Genomic DNA, 17,304 nt, shown 5'->3' with positions numbered 1-17,304 from the left:
AGCTAGTAAACATGTGCAGAAAGCTGGCCTTAATCTGTAGGCCAGAGATAACCACAAATTAAGCTTTAGTAATGCTTTTGAGAAAGCAAAAGGGAAGCTGTCAGCAACTAGGCCTGAAAACATAATATATCAAAACCTATAGGATGCTGCAAAAGCAAATCTAAGAGGAAAGTTTATCGTGATAGAAGTCTACATTATGAAAAAATCACCTACCTTTACACCTCAAGGAACTAGAAAAATAACAAACTAAGGCTAGTATTAGCAAAGGAAGAAAAAAAAAGATCAAAGCACAAATAAATGATGAAAGAGACAAAAAAGATAATAAAAAAAAATCAATGAAACTAAGAGCTAATTAATTTTTGAAAGAATAAACAATTGGCAAAACTTTAGCTGGGCTAAGAAAAAAAGAGAAAAGTCAAACAAACAATCTGAAATGAAAGTGGAAATATTACATTCAATACCACAGAAATACAGGATCATAAGGGACTACTTTTAACAATTATACCCAAAGAAATTAGATAACAAAGAAATTGATAAGTTGCTAGATATATACAACTCACCAAGTCTTAATCATGAAGAAATAGAAAATATAAGCAGACCAATAATGAGTAAAGAGACTGAATCAGTTATCAAAACCTTTCAGCAAAGAAAAGTCCAAGACCAGATGGGTTGACCAGTAAATTCTACCAAATATTTAATGAAGAATTAACGTTAGTTCTTATCAAACTCTTCCAAAAAAAATTAAAAGGAAGGGCATACGCCCAAACTCATTTTCCATTATACCCTGACACAAAAGCCAGATAAGCATACTACAAGAAAAGACAACTACAGGTCAATATCACTGAAGAATATAGATGAAAAGAATCTCAAAAAAATTAGCAAAACAAATACAACAGTATTAAAAGTATCATACACTGTCATCAGGTGAAATTTATTTCTGGAATGTAGGATGATTTAATATATGCAAATCAATAAATGCGATACATAAAATTAAAAGAATGACAAAAATCAAATGGTTATTTCGATACATGCAGGAAAAGCATTTGACAAAATATGACATCATTTCATAATAAAAACTCTCAACGATGTGGGTAAAAAAAAAAATGTACCTCACTATAATAAAGGTCATATATGAAAAGCCTTCAGCTAATATCACACTCAAAAGTAAAATGTCTGAAAGCTTTTCTACTAAGATCATGGAGAAGACAAGAGTGCCCATTCTCATCACTTCTATTCAAGAGTACTGGAAATTCTAGACAGAGTTATTAGGCAAGGAACAAATGCATCCAAAATGAAACTGAAGAAGTAAAATTATATTTCTTTGCAGATGATATGATCTTATATGTAGAAAATCCTAAAGACTCAACTAAAAAAACCATTGGAAATAACAAAAAGTTTCAGAATTCAAAATCAATATGCATCAATTAGTTGTGTTTCTATATACTAACAATGAAACGTCTGAAAAAAATATCTACAATGGCATCAAAAAATAATTTAAAAATTATGTTCTAGAAGATGGTAAACTAGGTAAAAGCCTCCTCCCAAGTTTGCACTTAAATTACAAACAAATTAAAAAATAATCAACATGGAGAATCACCTGAAGTCCAGATGATTATAACACAAACATCTGATAATATGAAGAAGAAGCTACCACATCGAAGCTGGTGCAAAGGGAAAAGTGAATCAGGCTAGACCTGCACCTGCGGATGGTGGATGACAACCAGTAGGGAGAGCAGGCTGCAGAGGCTCTCCTGAAGGAGACTGGAGTCCTGGCCTCCTTTGGGAGCTCATCAGCCCAGGGTCCCAGCCCAGGGAAGAGGAGCTTCCAAAAAAAACTGGAGAGAATTCTAGTCACCTGGGTGAGACCAAAGGAGACCGAAACCCTAGACAACCTTTCAAAGGGTCCACGCACAGGCTCTCTCACCTGCGGACATTCACCTTGGGCATCAGTGATGGGTCTAAGGCTCACACAAGATTCATACTGGGAAAGTCTGCATTACCTGGCACCAGAACAAGCTTTAGAGGAGCAGCCAACATCATGCCTTAGTCAGGGCCCCCTATGGCCAATCTACAAATCAGCTGGAATGTGCAGACCCCTCCCACAGGGCCATTAGGGTTGAGCATTCTGCACAGGCAACAGACCTTGGCTAGCACAGAGAGCACATTTCAGGGTAAACAGTTTTGGGCAGACCCTTGCTGCCTGTATGAGCTGTAATATCTCTTGAGGGGATTGCAGGTGTTTGTAGGACTGTGCCAGCACAAGAAACAGTATTGCTTAAGCGAATCTCAGGGGTTTTGTGGGCCCATCATAGATGATGGTAGGTCACACAGTGATATGACTTTGGTGGGAGCCCACAGTCCCACAGGTGGCAGCAAATCTGGTGCTGTGTAGGCCTGATGGCTCCATGCCTCAGTAAGACAATGCCCTACCTAACCCACAAATCACTTGTGGCAAGCCTGCTTCCAGGCAACCTAGTCCCATCTTGTGCTTTTCTTGGTTCAAAAATTCAACAGCAAACAACAGCACTCAGTTTGTGCAGCCCACACAAATCCTGTTCATCCAGGAGAAGCATTGGGTAGCAGGCCACAAACACACCCATGAGCTTCAATAAGTCTTAAATACAGCTTGGGTGTTTGCAGCCTTAGGGTGGGCAGCAGTTGACCTTGCTATGATTAGAAACTTGCACGGGGAGCCACAGAGACAGCACTGGCATGTTAACTGACATTGCAATAACGGGGGGAAATTTACTCTACCGATCCAGGAGATTCCTGTGGTCCCTGCACCACCCAACACGAAGATCACCCAGAGGCTCTTCCAGTTTCAGAGACTAACAGGAAACTGAAAGGCAGTGTCAGGCCTTGAGGAGCACTGGTTCTTCTGCTGAACTGCTCTAGGTCAGGAATGGGGCATAACTGGACCGTTGTCTAGAGCACTGTCTCTTCCACTTACCTATAAATCCAGCATAGGCAACTGTCTGTGGACCACTTTATAGTTCCTACCGGGTAGCCCTGAGCAATCAAAGGCAGCAGTTGACCTTGGTTTACTCTGATATTGCTAAGAGAAATTTCTTTTCAGATATATTTCCTCAGACAAAGGAAACAAAAGAAAAAAATAAACAAATGGGACTACATCAAACTAAAAAGTTTTTGTACAGCAAAGGAAACCATCAAAAGATTGAAAAGACAATCTACTAAATGGGAGAAGATATTTGCTTATGATATATCTGATAAGAGGTTAATATCTAAAATATATGAAGAATTCATGCAACTCAACAACAAAAAACAACCAATCTAATTAAAAAATGAGCAGAAGACCTGAACAGATATTTCTTGAAAGAGGAAATACAGAGGGCTAATAGACATATGAAAAGATGCTCAAGGTCACTAGTCATCAGAGAAATGCAAATTAAAACCATAATGAGATATCACTTCACACCTTTGAGAATGGCTATCATCAATAAATCAAAGAACAAATGTTGATGAGGCTGTGAAGAGAAAGAAACTTTCATACAATGTTGGTGGCATTGCAAACTAGTACAGCCACTATGGAAAACAGTATGGAGGTTTCTGAAAGAATTAAAAATGAATATACCTTTTGACCAAGCAATTGTAGTTCTAGGTATTTATCCAAAGAAAACCAAAACAATAATCTGTAAAGATCTGTGCACCCTTATGTTCATGGCAGCACAATTTACAATAGCCAATATAGGGAAGTAACCTAAATGCCCATCAATAGACATTTGGGTAAAGATGTTATGATTCATATATACAATGGAATATTCATCCATTACAATGAAATCCTACCATTTGCAACCACATGGATGGACCCAGAGGTTACTATGCTGAATGAAATAAGTCAGAGAAAGATAAATACCATATGAATTCACGTATATGTGGAATCTGCAGAAGAACAACAACAAAAAAAGCTAATCAAAAACAGACTTATAAATATAAAGGACAATCTGGTGATGGGTCAGAGGGGAGGGGTTTGGGGACTGGGAGAAAGGAGTGTTAAAGTGTTAAAGAAGTACAAATTAGTAGTTGATAGTCACAGGGATGGTGAACATGGCATAGGGAATGCAGTTAGCATTAATGTAACGGTTAGGTGGAGAGCCAGAGGAGAGAGAGAGCAATTAGGGGGATTGTTTTATAAACTATATAAATGTCTAACCAATGTACTATATACTTGAAACTAATAATAATAATAATAATAATAAACCTATTCTATCTAGCTAATTAAATAAAATTCTAATAAAATAAAATAAAATAAAAATACTTAGGAATAAATTTAACCATGGAAGTGAAAAATTTGTACACTGAAAACTATGACATTGATAAAAAACATATATATAAAAGATAACTTGTGTATATGTACCAAAAAAAATAATATTGTTAAATACTACCTAAAGCCATCTATAGATTCAGTAAAATCCCAATTAACAAGAATTCCAAAGGCATTTTTCAAAGAAATATAAAATACAATCCTGAACTTTATGTTGAACCACAAAAGACCCTGAATAGCCAATGTAATCCCGAGAAATAAGAACAAGGCCGGAGGCGTCACACTCTTGATATCAAAATGTATTACAAAGCTGCAGTTAATCAAAATTGTATGGTACTGACATTAAAAATGAATGCAGACACAATGGAACAGAATCTAGAGCCCAGAAATAAACCCTTGTATATATCATCAAGTAATATTTGACAGGGGAGCCAATAATACTCAATGGGGAAATAATAGTATCTTCAATAAATGGTACTGGGAAAACTGGATATTCACATGCAAAAAATAAATCTGGACCCCTAACTTACACCATTCACAAAAATTAACTCAAAATAAAGGCTTAAACATAAGACTTGAAACCATAAAACTCCTAGAAGATATAGGAGAAAAAGTTCCTTCACATCAAACTTGCCAATGAAATTTTGGATCTGACACCAAAAGCAAGAACAAAAGTGGAAATAAACAACTGGGACTACATTATAAAGCTTCTGCACAGCAAAGGAAACCATCAACAAAAAGAAAATGCAATTTACAAAATAAAATATCTGCAAACCATATATCTGAGAAGGGGATAATATCTAAAATATGTAAGAAATTTATAAAATACAATGGCAAAAGGAAACAAAAACCCCAACCTGATTAAATAATGGGCCAGGAATCTCAACAGATATTTTTTCCAAAGACAACATACAAGATCCAACAGGTACATGAAAAGATGGTCAGCACTACTCATCATTAAGAAAATGCATTTCCCAATCTCCATGTGGTATTACCTCACACCTGTTAGAATGGCTATTATAAAGATGAGGGAGAATTTTTAGTGAGGATGTGGAGCATAGGGAATATTTCTGCACTGTTGGTGGAATGTAAATTAGTATAGCCACTATGGAAAACAGTATGGAGTCTCCTCAAAAAGTTAGAAATAGAATTATCATATGATCCAGTAATTCCACTTCTGACTATATAACTAAAGGAAGTTAAATTAGAATCTTGAAGAGATATCTGCACTTCCATGTTTACTGCAGTATTATTCGCAATAGCCAAGATATAAAAATATCTTAAGGGTTCACCTACAAATAAATGGATAAAGAAAATATATATGTATACAATGGGATAATATTTAGCCATGAGAAGCAAAGGAAATTCTGTCACTTGTGACAACATGAATGGACCTTGAGGGTATTATACTAAGTGAAATAAGTCAGACCAAAAAAAAAAAAAAATACTCCATGATCTCCTTTACATGTGAAATCTAAGAAAGTTGAACCCATAGAAATGAAGACTGGGATGTGAGGGGAAATGAGGAGATGTTGGTTAAAGGGTACAGACATCTTGTTATAAAATGAAAAAGTTCTGAGCCTAATGAAAGACATAGTAACTATGGTTAACAATATTGCATTATATACTTAGAAGGGGCTAAAGGAGTAGATCTTAAATGTTCCCCCCACAAAAAGAAATTATGTCAGAAGATGGAGGTAATAACTAATCCTACTGTGGTAATTACTTTGCAATCAGAAGATGGAGGTATTGACTAATCCTACTGTGGTAATCGCTTTGCAATATATATGTTTCAAATCAACACATGGTATACCTTAAACTTATACAATGTTATATGTCAATTAATCTGTAGGAAAAGTAATACATTTAAGGTACTCAACAGTTGAAGGAAAGGGAATTACCTTTCAGGTACATAAGCTAATATAACACAAAAGACACATTTTATCTAAATCTGGTCAAGTTCATAAAAGAAAGTTTTAGTCAAGAAAAACAGTTTTTCGTTTATTTTTAATGCCTATAGCACCTGGCCTTCCTAGCTTGTCTCCCATCCAAGTACTAACCAAGCCCGACCCTGCTTAGCTTCTGAGATCAGAAGAGATTGGCACATTCAGGGTGGCATGGCCATAGATAAGAAAACATGACTGAAAAATTAAAATAAAATTATCCCCTTATTTCACTGGAAAAGAAAAAAGAAACCTCTTCTTCACTAATTCTTTTAAAGTCTGACCAGATTTAAGCAACAATTTTGACATCATTTACAGTAAGAAAAGCTATCTCCTTTGGTTGTTAAATAATTTAGGCATTGAGCTGAGCTTAATTTTTGGTTTTCCTCATAATTAGGACAGAAATTCATGGTCAGTGGCCTGAAAAGCAAATTATGATTTAAGAACTCTTAAGTTACTTCTAACTCTATTAGAACAGAAATATAAATATATTCTGAAACAAGTGCTCTGGTGTGACACTAAAGCTATAGATGAAATGGAGGTTTACTATTATACTGTTCTATTAGTTTGTATTCACAGGCAAATTTAGTGGAAGGAAGGTCATTATCCTCTCTGAGTATACTATGAGCAGGTATGAGCAGAGCTGCCGGCCCTAAGCAGAACACACCTGTGTTCCTCACCATATCGTTTGGCAGGCCTCCCAATTATCCACCCATCACTGTTTCCACATTTCATGACTCAGATTCTCTCTTCCTCCTCCTCCTCCTACTCTCATGCCTTACTCCATCCTTTATGATCTGCTAAAAATAAAATCATTCAATCAATCGATAAATAAGCAAGCAAGCAAGCAAGCTGTTGTAAGACTATTTCATATTTGTTTCATCTAGATAATTTAGGGTTACCTGAAGTTTTAGGACTGACTTCAGGGTACCATTTCATCCATTCTAAAAGCCCTGGAATTTGATCCTTCTTTCCTTTCCTCCTTAATTGACAACCATTTTTTTTTTTTTTATTTCTAAGAGTTTGTATTCTGAAGATTAGTTGCAGATGTTAATCTAAAAAATATAATTATTCTAGAAATTTTTCAGTTTGTATTATTTATACTTTTATTCCTTTCATGTAATGGAATACATTATGAATACAATTCCAGGTATTATGGTCAGCTGTTTATAAATATATAATGCAATTTATATTTTATTTTAAGAAATATTCTCTATTTTAGTGACTAATCTACTTGCACAATATAGAAGAGTAGGTTCTAATAAAAAAAATGTAGAGAGCAAGTGGGCTTCCAGCAATGGCAACTCATCTACTGAAAACATCTATAAAAGCTAAGAAAACATATATGTGTGTGTGCGTGTGACACACATATGAAGACACTGTAACACTAACAAGGAAGTGAAAAATTATAGGGCTGAGGTACAAGAGAACAAGTAGAAATGTTGCATAGCATTATTTGACACTACATTATCCCTAAGGTATCTGCACTGCAAAAAAATCATCTGGAAACCCGAGAAGGGGAGAAATGTTAACTGTTCTGTATGTCTAAAAGGACAAAAATTAAAGTTGAAGGATATTTACAGAGAAATATCATGGAAGAAATCCCAAGCACTCTGGGCAGGGACTCCAAAAGGACATATTATAAGATTAAGGAAGACACACAAAGAGAACTACCCTCAAGGACTGAAACAAAGCTTTGCATTATTTTATTCCCTGATTACATTCATGTGATCCAAATGGCTAGTGTCTCTAGCCATCTGCCAGAAGCAAATGTAAATTTATTCTGAATTACGATAACATACTTAGTATACTTAGCCTCCAGGATTTTTCCCTCACATTTAAAAAATGCAGTGCTCATCACTGAAACATAAATTATCAGGCTCATAAGGGAAGAGAAAAGAATGAAGCAGAAGTAATATTTGAAAAGGTAATGGCTGAGAAATTTTCAGAAAGGGAACAATATTAAGCTATAGATTCAAGAAGTTCTGTGAATATGAAGTGTGTTAAAGAGAATTCACTGGCACCTGAAGATAAAGAGGGTAGACTTTTTACACGTTATTGATGGACTCTGAAACATATCATTATTAACAGACTAAGGAAGACTCAGAATGGGGCCTGGGCAAAATAATAATTGATAAACCGGTAGGATAATTATTGTATTATTTTATCTAACAGCAATATTACAGATAATATACTATTTTTTCTAATTTACAAATCAGGAATTAAGATTGAAAAATGTTTGTTCAAGGTCACACAGAGAATAATAGGTGATATTGAAACTGCAATTCATGTTTGCTGATAGAACCAATCTCTTAATCATTGTGTTCTACAATCATGTTTAGATGTAAATTCCTTTTTAGTCTAACAAATTATGATTTTAAAGGTCTAGCACTTCACAAATACTATGATATATTCACATAGGTGCTCTAGTTCCTTTCTTATTTATTCATTCACATATTATTAACATATTTAGTTCAAAGAGCTGCAGGCATTTGACTTACACCAGCATTAACGACTGTGAAAGGTATGAAACTTTCCCCTACATGCAAGCTAACGAGTTAGCCTGTCATGGTTTCATAGATGTTGGCAATAAAATAAGCTTCCTGAATCAAAGACAAAGGGAATTATTACTCATAGCATAGCAGGAAGTATGAACTATGTGTTAGCACCAGTTGTCCTTGCCCCTTCAGCCATACAGAGCGAAAGGGCATGGTTTCAGAGGATTCTGCGCACACAGTGGGTTTACATCACTCCCGAGGAAACCCAAGCTTAATAAACACCAGTCTTTCATAATGAGATGCAAGTAAACATGGCCAATTTTTGCCCCAGAGGGAATTATGCTGATTATACTGGGAATCAAAAAGACCTGTCCTCTCTTTTGAACCAAGATAGTATCTATGATTTCTTGCAAAGATGCTTGCTATACAAAGATCCTTGAAAAAATAATCCAGATGAAAAAGTTGTAGTGCCTTTGTTTATAAAAAGTACAGAAATAAAAATGATATATAGAGAACATTCTCAATAATCAAAGGACAAAAATTCTTTCTTGTGATGCTTACATTCTAAGGCAAAATAGTAAATATAATAAAAAGGTTTAGTAGATCAGAGGTGATCAGTGATCTGAGGGAAAGAAAACAGAGTGAATAAAGGAAACAGCTTTGTGGAGCACAACATAAATTTGGGTAGATCAGAGTAGCCCTGATTGAGAAGGTAAGATGAGCAAAGAATTAAAGCCTTGAAGAAAAAATTGTCCTCGATATTGCATTTTCACTTTTTTAATTTTTTCATTTTTAAAATTATTCTTGGGGGAAAAGAATACAATTAAAAGAGACTATATTTCAAATTTCGTTCATTGTAGGTTAAGACCTCACAGGAGAATGGAAAGAAGAATGTAGACGAAGAAACCTGTCCTAACATTTTTGTATATAGTATTAGAGATAGGGGTATATACTTCTATTTGGGGTTTGATTAATGGCTATATTCAAGTCCCAAAATTTTGCTCTGTTAAAGCAATATTGAATCCCCAAAGTGCATTAGCCTATTTTATAAACTGTTTGGGACCCATTTTCTTGGAAATGAGAAACCAATTTTCTCAAGAAAAGCAGACATAGACAACTTCATCTCAAATTCCCAGAGGTTCAAGCTGACTTTGCAAGTTAATGCCCATGAGGTGAAAGTGTTTCAAATCTTGACAATGTACATTTTCCTTGCTTGTGATATCTTTTCTGATCATTACCCATGGTGCTCTCTCAATTTCGACTCGCAGTTAATTCATGAAAACTGGTTTCATCCTCCAGGACAAAACAGGGAAGTTTGGGCCTCCTGATGGCTACAGGAAATGTTATTCTGTGTATTTTGAGGGAAGAGGAAAATGATTTGGATATAAAATCCTGCAATCCCTTGAGGAAAATATACTTCACATAAGGATGATGAAGAAAAGATACAACAAAATATTTTTATGCTGATATACCAAAGCAAGCTCAGAGACATATTATAGAAAATTTATACCACCATATAACTAAATATTACATATAGAATTTGTATAAATATCTGAATTAGGTTTAAGGACAGTGGAAATTAATGAACTACATATAACTTACTAAAAGAAATTGTCTGTTGATTCAGCAACTGGAAGATTACTTGCCTGACAGAGTGGAAGAAATATAGTTCTGGATATAGAAATGATATTTTTTTATTACTTATTTTTCAAAATAAAGTTGTACTTATGGCCAGAAGTTTTATAAACTCTAGATTTTTCAGTTGCTAACCTCTAAAATGATTGACTAAGGGTACAACATTTCTGAAGTATAAATTATGTTTTCAATACCGTTAAAAGTTGTATCAGTACTTTCTCTTATACATATGGAAAAATTGATTTACATTTTCAGAAAAATGCACCTACTACTTAGCAGATAGAAACATAGTTTCTGAAACATGAAAACATAGTTTCTATCTTAAAATCGTGAGGACATAATAGACCACTTTCAGCCATTTTATCATATCTACTACACTAGAATTTAGGCATTTATAAACTAGTTTTAGAAAATCAAATAAGCTTATTTTTAAACAATACAGTTCATATTTTTTAATGATATATTTTTGTAACTTTAAGAATTATTGGGGTGACAACAAAATCAAATAAGTTTCAAGCATACAATCCAACAGTATGTCATATATATGGCACAGAGTATTCACCAAAGTTAGATTTCCTCCCATCACCCCCTTCCCTCTAGTAACTACTAATCTACAGTCCATGTCCATGAGTTTGTTTGTTTGTCATGTTTGCCGCTTTCAGTTTTATAGCCCACATATGAGTAAAATCATATGGTTTTCAACTTTTTCTGTCTGGCTTATTTCACTTAGCATGATTATCTCAAAATCAATCCATGTAGCAAATGACAGTATTTCATCTCATCTCATGGCTGAGTAATATTCCATTATATATATGAATCTCCATTGTATATATGTAAACATAGCTTCTTTAGCCAATCACCTATCATAGGACTTTGGTTGCTTCCATGTCCTGGCCACTGTGAATAATGCTGCTATGAACATCAGGGTAAATATATCTTTGCTGATTAAAGTTTTCAGGTTTTTTGGTAATACCAAGAATAATATTGCTAGATTATATGGTAATTCAATTCTCAGTTTTTTTAGGAAACTCTATACTGTTTTCCATAGTGGCTGTACCAATTTACATTCCCGCCAGCAGTATATGAGTGTTTCTTTTTGCCCACAACCTCTCCTAACACTTATTACTTGTTCTGTTGATGAAAACATATTTTGAATAAGCATATGAAAATGTACTCAACATTTTTATAGAGAAAATACAAATTAAATCTGCAATTAAGTATTACTTAATATTAAAATAAAAATACAATAATTCCAAATATTGGTAAGGATGTAGTACAATTGAAAACTTTACACATTGTTGGGGGTACTATAATAATCTGGAATAGAATTTGGCAATTTCCTATAAAGTTAAAGATACACTTAGCATATTATTTAGCAATTATAATCACTGGTAGACTATCTCAAAGGAATGAGAACTTGTGTCCACAAAACAAAAACAACAACAAAACAACAACAACAACAAAATGACTGATCAGAAGCAGCAATCAGAAATCAGAGAACAGATCTCTAACGTTTGGAGGACAGTCCTTTTGACTTACCATGCTCCCGTAAGCTGCTACAGGAACATACACCCACCATGTGGTTGGGAGTGGGGAATGGATGCCTGCAACTATACTAAGAGCTGAAATTGATGGAAAGCAACCACAGTCAACCTCTAAGTCTTCCACCTGGAAGTTTTAAGTCTGCAACACACTCCAGAGTTCTAAAAACAGTTATATCAGACAGGTTCTGCCAATCTGGCTGGCTAGGTGGAGAGACAAGATTCCTTGTGCAAACTTCCAGAATTCTGTTCTCTATAGAGATTGGTTTATGAAAATCAAAACACCCTTATATTTCAGGAATACGCTTAACATGACTGGGATGTATCATACTTTTTAATACACTTCTTAAATTTGCTTTTCTGATACTTCGATTAGAATTTATTTATTTAATTTTTCATGAGATGATAATTTTCCTTCCTTGTAATGTCTTTATAAGTGTTTGGTATCTATAAGAGCCTCATGAAATGAGTTTTGAAGTATTCTTTTTTTCTATCCTCTAGAATAATTTTGTAAGACTGATGTTATTCCTTTTGAAGTTTGGAAGAATTTACTGATGAAGCCATGCAAGTTAGGAGATACATTTTGTGGTAAGTATTTAATTACTTATTCAAATGCTATGATGGGTATTTAGTTTTCAAATTCTTATAGTATTTTTTACTGTTTTTCTAGTCAATCATTACTTTCAAATTTAAATATTTCAAATTTAAATATTTCTTATATGAGTTATTTAGAATACTCTCCTGTTATTTTTTCAATAGCTGTGCTATCTCTAGTGAAGTCACCATTTTTCTTCTTGTTTTTGTCTTCTTTTGTTAACTGTTAACAAGCTGGCTAGAGGCTACAAATTTAATTGGTCTTTTCAAACAAATAATTTTTGTATTTCTTGGTATTATCTCTCATGTTTGTTTTCTGTATTACCTTTTTTTTAAATTTATTCCCTTTTCTAATAAAGTTTATGTTTCATGTTATCCTTTTCCAGCTTCTTGAGATCAAAGATTTTCAATCTTTATTTCTTTTATATTGCTACAAATTTCTATTTCTACGTGAATTTACTTGAAATCCACAAATTTTTTGGTTTTATTTTTGTTATTCAGATTAAAATATATTTTAATTTCCATTAGAGTTGTTCATTGACTTATGTAATATCTAGATGTATATTGCCCAATTTACAAATATTTAAGGATTTTTCTTTTCTTTTACGACTGAATTCTATTTTCACTTTATTCAGTAAACAATCTGTATGATTTAATCATTTATAAATTGTTGAGGCTTGTTTTATGACATGATCGATTTGATAATATCTTCAAGACAATTTAAAAATAGTATTTATCTTGCAAGTATACTGCAGAGCTTTCTAGAAGCAAATTAAATTTGTTAATTATCTTTAAATCTCTTAAATGTCTTTGATTTTTTTGTCTCTTTGAACTACTCATAATTAAAATAGATATGTTAAAACCCATCAGTGAATTTTGCTAATTATCCTTTTTTGTTGTTTTGTTTTATATGTTAAAAAGCTATGTATTCTAGAAGTTTTTTTATCTGCCCCGTGCACTGATGCTGCACTCATAGGATACATTCCCCTTCATTTCTAGTAATGTTTATTAGCTTAAAATATCCTTTTGTGCACATTAATATTACTCTAAAGGTTTTCTTTTGGTTAAAGTAGTGTGGTATTCTTCTTTTTCATTTTTGCTTTCAATCTTTATCTGTCCTTATATTTAAAGTATGTCTCATATGCTATAGTTTAGGTCTCTTTGTAACTCAGCTATATCATCTTACACTGTTAAATGTATATAGTCCAACTAAATAATATTAAGTATAATTAATATATTAGGTTTAATCCCTCTTCTTACTACCTGTCTTCTTTCCACTTTTTTGCATTTTACTCCCTTTATCTCCCTATTTTCTCTTCCTTTCATGTCTTCTTTTGTATTAAACAAGCATTTTTGTTATAATTTTTATTCTATCTTGTATGTTACATATTATTTAATATTATCATAGATAATAAGCTAATAAAGTTAATGTGCAAGTTACTTAGCTTGTGTGTCTTAGTTCCAAAGTTACCCATCTATATTCTCTTCTCTGATGTTAGAGCTGAGATGCTGCAGCAGGTACTTCTTTTTTCAGATAATGACCTGTCAGGTTTTGGCCCCAGAGTGTGACTGTGAGGTAAAAGTACGGTAGGACAGTCTTGCCTCTACTTTTTTGCTTGCCGCTCCCTTTGGCATTTGCCCAGAAATGATGGCAACCATTGATTTTAGTCCTTAAATTCTTTAAACATTACTAGATCCAACTTCAACATGATGCTCATACATACAAGTGCACAGACAGACAAAGAGCTCACATCAGAAATCAGAGTTCCTGCTACATGAGGCCTCACTTCTCATTTACTCATCTCCAAATGCATTTATCATAGTATTTAACTTATAGGTTTCTTTAAAGATCAAGTAATTTAAAGCAAATGAAACACTTAGAATGGTTATTGAACCTCATAAGTGCTACATAATCTATTATTGACATACATATTAATACATATATCAAGATACATTATTCGCATATGTACATATATAAAAAACTCTATCCCTTGGCTTTGGAAGAGATATTCTATAAAAAAATGTATTTAATTACATTTTAAAATAAAGTCTAATCATATATCATTGGACACAATATAAACAGACTATCACTTTTGGAAACCTCAAGGAATTGCAATTTTAATAGGATTTGTAAAATCATGCCTAAAAGTACACTACATATCTTTATAGGTTCATGTATTAATAAGATAATTAGATTTTCATTTAAAAACCATTAATTAGAGAGTACAAACTGTGGACAAGTTCAAATGTTATATATGATTTTCAAATGAGCATCTAAAGAAATACCTATGCTCATGCAGAGATGACTCATATTGAATCTTTATTTCAGAGACCAGTTTTCATTCAAACAAAATGTTATTCATAGCAGGATTTTAAATAATACTATGGAAAAAATCTTGCTTCAGTTATAAAAACAAATTATATTAGTTGTTGAAAGAACATTAGAGCATTTCGAGGAACATAATCTATAGACTTAAATTATTTAAGGTTAGTTTCTAATTAGGCTTAATAACATCAATAATTAATGATTCCCCAAACTCATAGCAAAAAACGCTTTATTCTTTTCAAAGAGCTTTCTTTTTGTTTCATTATTAGATGTTCACATAAACTCTGTAAGGTAACTTGGAAAATGTTACCCTCATTTATCGGTTAGAAAACAAAATCTTAGAGAAGTCTGCAAATACTTTATCATATAAGTACTATAATCACAGGATTAAGAACGAATTATGATTATATTGTCTCAGTACCTACTTCGTACTCTATGATGTGCCCTAACATTTCACTGTATCCATTCTGCTTTTTTGTGGGGCTCATACAACCTATAATAGTTTATGAAGTCAAGTTTACAAATGCACTACATTTAAATATAAACAAAGGAAACAAAGAAATAAGAAGACATCAACCAACAAAAACATAACTATCATGACTACTTGTTGACGGAGTTGCCATAAGGAGAAACTATTAATTGTATAAGGAGAAACAAAAAGAATATGCTCTGAACCAAAACAATAAGCATCTCTCTGGCCAACAGTTAAAAAAACGAACAAACAAAGAAGGAAGGAAGAAGGGAAGGAGGGAATACACACAAACAAGCAGACACCTCAAGAAAGGGGAAAAAAAAAAAAATGATGGCACAGTTCAGCAAGAAAAAATAATATCCATTATCCCCTTTGAAATTCAATACAGAGCATATAAAACAGGCCTCATACAGCCAAGAAAGTAGCCACAACCAATACTAAACAAAAATCTAAATGAGTAAAAAATATCCTTTCAGTCTACAGCCATGCCACCCTGAACAAGCCTGATCCTGTCTGATCTTGGAAGCTAAGCAGGGTTGGGCCTGGTTAGTACTTGGATGGCAGACCACCTAGGAAGACCAGATGCTATAGTCATAAAAAATAATAAGGGATTGTAAGATGACAAGGTCCTTGTAATCTGTGAGGCCAACCAAGGTTAAGGTTGCCTCGCCTAAAAAAAAAAAAAAGAGAGAGAGAGAAAGAAAAATGTCCTTTCAATGTAGCTGGAAAATCCCTGAAAGAATGAATACTAAGAAGGTCTTAATGGAGAAATATTGCTTTATCTTTCAACATCAGCATCATTATCTTCATCAATCTAACATTTCGAACATTTTAGCACCAAATGCTTTAAAAACATTGTCTCCTTTGCTCTTTGATGCATTCCATGAAGTAATTTGGATTACTGTTTTACGATCTATGATGAGAAAACTAAGGATTAGAGAGGGTAAGTAGTTTGCTTAAGTTTGAAGAGCTCTGATAAAAATTTTGTACCTCTAAAATCGAAAGCAAACTGTCTTTTCTACCCTAGACTTCAAACACCCAGGAGTTCAGAAATATGACACACTTCACTTAACAGAAACTGAATCAAGTTATCCCAGGAAGGCAGACCATCTTTATATGAGACCTCAAGTGAATCTCGTTGAAATTGCCCTTAGGACAATGGCATCCCAGTGTGAGATGAGAATTGTGATTTTTACTCTAAATTTATCAAAATCAATAATTGGATCATTTAAAATTTTTTAAATTAAATTTATTGGGGTGACACTGGTTAATAAAATTACATGGGCTTCAAGTGTACAATTTAATGATACATCATCTGCTTATTGCATTACATTCACCACCCAGAGTTAAATCTCCATCACCATATATTTTACTCTTTTACCCTTATCTACTTCCTCTCTCCTCCCTTTCATATTTCTTGACTGTCATTACGGATTAAACGTTTATGCCTCCCCCAAGATTCATATGCTGAAACCCTAATCCTCAATTAGATAGTAATAAGAGACAGAACCTTTACGAGGTGATTAGGTCATAAGGATAAACGAGACTAGTGTCTTTATAAAAGATCCCAGAGAACTTCTGATCCCTTCTGTCATGTGAGGACACAATGAGAAGAGGGCTGTTTATGATCAAGGAAGCAAGTTTTCTCCAGACATAGAATCTACAGCACTTGATCTTAGTAGAGTTCTCACCCTCCAGAACAATGGGAAATAAATATTGGTTGTTTACATGCCACATTATCTCTGGTACTCAGTTATAGTAGCCTGGATGAATTCAGACAACTCTTTTCTACTACGTTAATTTAAGTGAGGAATTTGGAGCTTCTTTACTTCTCTATCCATTGCAGGATCTTTTTTAAAAAACTTTGAAACCATGGATACTATTATCAAATTATTCTGACATTACATATCTTATCATTCTTGATATTTTTATTAGATCTGTAGCCATATTAACAGCAAGTACCCAGGATTAATCCTGTGTTTTGCTGTTATTACTAAAAATTTTATATGATCT

At 33.6% G+C, this 17,304-nt stretch overlaps 2 pseudogenes; one reads left to right on the top strand and one right to left on the bottom strand.

The window, feature by feature from the left end:
• Positions 1–6,293: 6,293 nt before the first annotated feature.
• LOC118603162 lies at positions 6,294–6,411 on the bottom strand (annotated as a pseudogene).
• A 9,355-nt stretch (positions 6,412–15,766) lies between these two features.
• LOC118603536 lies at positions 15,767–15,885 on the top strand (annotated as a pseudogene).
• The last annotated feature ends 1,419 nt before the right edge of the window (positions 15,886–17,304 follow it).

Source organism: Rousettus aegyptiacus, unplaced genomic scaffold, assembly GCF_014176215.1.
Source record: "Rousettus aegyptiacus isolate mRouAeg1 unplaced genomic scaffold, mRouAeg1.p scaffold_m13_p_5, whole genome shotgun sequence".
In the NCBI taxonomy this organism is placed as follows: domain Eukaryota; kingdom Metazoa; phylum Chordata; class Mammalia; order Chiroptera; family Pteropodidae; genus Rousettus; species Rousettus aegyptiacus.
The sequence above is the reverse complement of the archived record's forward strand: the minus strand, read 5'-3'. Positions and strand labels throughout refer to the sequence as shown.